Source organism: Daphnia magna, linkage group LG3 (genome assembly GCF_020631705.1).
Source record: "Daphnia magna isolate NIES linkage group LG3, ASM2063170v1.1, whole genome shotgun sequence".
In the NCBI taxonomy this organism is placed as follows: domain Eukaryota; kingdom Metazoa; phylum Arthropoda; class Branchiopoda; order Diplostraca; family Daphniidae; genus Daphnia; species Daphnia magna.
This window is the reverse complement of record NC_059184.1, coordinates 8,613,697-8,616,126: the sequence shown is the minus strand read 5'-3', so window position 1 is coordinate 8,616,126 and position 2,430 is coordinate 8,613,697. Positions and strand designations below refer to the sequence as shown.

The 2,430-nt window shown below is 36.6% G+C and overlaps 1 long non-coding RNA gene across 1 annotated transcript; it reads right to left on the bottom strand.

The window, feature by feature from the left end:
* Nucleotides 1-389: 389 nt before the first annotated feature.
* On the bottom strand, nucleotides 390-729 carry LOC123470720. Its single transcript, XR_006644440.1, has 2 exons — nucleotides 599-729; nucleotides 390-527 (listed from the first exon to the last, which is right to left on the bottom strand). It is a non-coding gene; the product is annotated as an uncharacterized LOC123470720 (long non-coding RNA).
* Nucleotides 730-2,430: the final 1,701 nt, after the last annotated feature.

The following is a 2,430-nucleotide window of genomic DNA, read 5'->3' as shown; positions in this document are numbered from 1 at the left end:
ACCGAAGGGCTTGCTCCCCCACCATCACCTTCGCGAATTGCAAAAACCTCATCGTTGGCATTTAAATTGAAATGAAACTCTTGCTCGTCCCCACTGGAATCGGTATCAATCTCACCCTCACTATCAAACATGTGCACTTGCTTGCCGATTTCGGAATTAACAACATCGTTACAGTCGTAGCTACTACAGACATTGGAATCCCCATCCACCACGTTTACCTCGATAACCTTTTCATTTTCAGAGACAGTGAGCTCGTGATCTACGTACTCGGCTTCATCGTTAAAAGAACCATTCAAAGTTTCACTATCAAGTCCCAAAGAAGTCATAATTGCATTAACTTTCTGATTAACTCGCCTTCTTTTCAATCGAGTACTTAGGAAAGCTCTATCTCTTTTAGGCATACGCTCCATTTAAGAAATTCGCAACAAATGGGATAGGAGAAGAAGCAAGACAAGATGGCTGACCTTACAAAATGCGTTGATATGGGAGCGGGTGGTGTCTGGTGTGGTTAGTAATCGTACTTCAATCTAAATAAAATTACACTTATAAATTTCAAAAAAATTTTTAAATAAAATACTGGAAAAAAGAGTTAATTTACTTCGTGAGTTGTAGAATAATTCCATTTAAGTTTCACTGAAGAGCTAGATTCACCACGTGTTGTATTCCAATCAATTGCACGAACAGACGAGGTTCTTCCTTCGCGAAAGTCAACTAGCAAATGACTCATGATTCCACCGTGCCTGGTTATATATATGGATGATTGACGAGACATCTAGTGGTGACAGGTCGAACAACACTGAAAATAGTTAATTAAAAAATAATTGTAAGAAATAAGTCTCGGCATAAAAATTTCCTTTGCCATATTCTAAATAAATCCGTGGAAAAATGGAATATATTCCATTAAAATATAAAATTATGAACGAATTAGTCTTTAAATACTCCAACTGTAACATGTTACAATTACCTGCTTTTTACGTAAAAAGAAGGTTCCCTGAATTACTTGTTAAGCTTGCATATTATTAACGTTTCTAAACACTTATTTATGTGTGCCTTACATTAAACATGGTTAAAAATAACATTTGAGGTTAAAATAAAAGAAAATCTATTTTGGTACTCAAAAAACCACTACCACACTAAACGTCTTTTTCACGTAAAGAAAAGGTGCTCGTATCAAAGGTGCCGGAGGATACGTGTTTAGAACGAAGTTTTCCTCAGTTTTCCTGTGTGGGAATATACTGAACTTACTGTATTCTACTGATTGCAACTTGGTCTCCGGCACATAGGCCAACCCTTTTTCAATGGCTTTTTACAGGGGATCACGGTATGCCACCTTCTGTTGTTTTAAGCAGACAATCAGCTGGTGGATGTTGGTTTTGTTTTTTCTTTAAATGTTTTATTTTTAAAAGTTATTTAAATGTGAATTTTTTTTTATATAAGTTTTATTTGTGTTTGTGATACTTTAAAAAATGTGTATGTAGATTTGTAATTAGAATACCATTTTAAAATTAAAAAACGACTTGCTGTGTTTAACTCGTAGACAACAACAATTTTACATTAGAAGTAAGAATATTTTGTTAATTTCTGGGTAATATAATTAATTTCTTACCATTCAACGAATTTTATGTAGGTTTAATAAAATGCCAAGACGTCTGACAGTGTGATTTCAGACATAGCTTTAAATTTCCATTCAGTGTATCGGCTGCGTTTTCCATCCACGGTGGAAATTACACTGTTGGATGCAGAAAGTAAACCATTGTGGCATTATTTTAAAAATTAACACAATCATCAAACAGGTAACTTATTTAACAATATTTGAATGTTGTAGCTCTGACACCACTTTTTTATTTTCCCTTTCCAGGTATTGGAATCCAACTGGTTTGAAAACGGGGCAACAACCAGCAACTGCTGGGCGGCGCAGGTGTCTTTTTTAGGGAGTCGATGGGAAAAAGGTCTATTCTGTTGCTGCTTGCAGTCTTATGGTAGGTTCAAGTGGAGGCTGTGTGACGAGAGATGTGGGGGAGATAAATTGGAGAAACTATGCTTGCAGAATGGGAATTCTGTTACATGACTCCCGGACCCGTAAGATTACGTCCCGTTATCGGTCTAGTCAAACTTGACTTTGCAGTAGAGGAGGTAGATATTGTTTCATGTCGATTGGTTCTGAAATGTCCATCACTTCTCGCAGTCGGTTTCTTCTATGGTTGGTTTTGTTGAGATTTTTAAGTGTGCAGCAACAGCTCCATATCATCTTGAATACGCCAAACCAACGGAGGATTTTGAAGGCGATGGTGCTGATGATGGCTAGTCCAATGAAGAACATGATGATCTTGAATGTTTCCCACCAGCTCATATAGCTGGTTATTCCTGTTTTTTCTTCTGCTGTAACAATGATATTTCTCATTGCTGTTGATGAATTGATGCCTGTTTTCA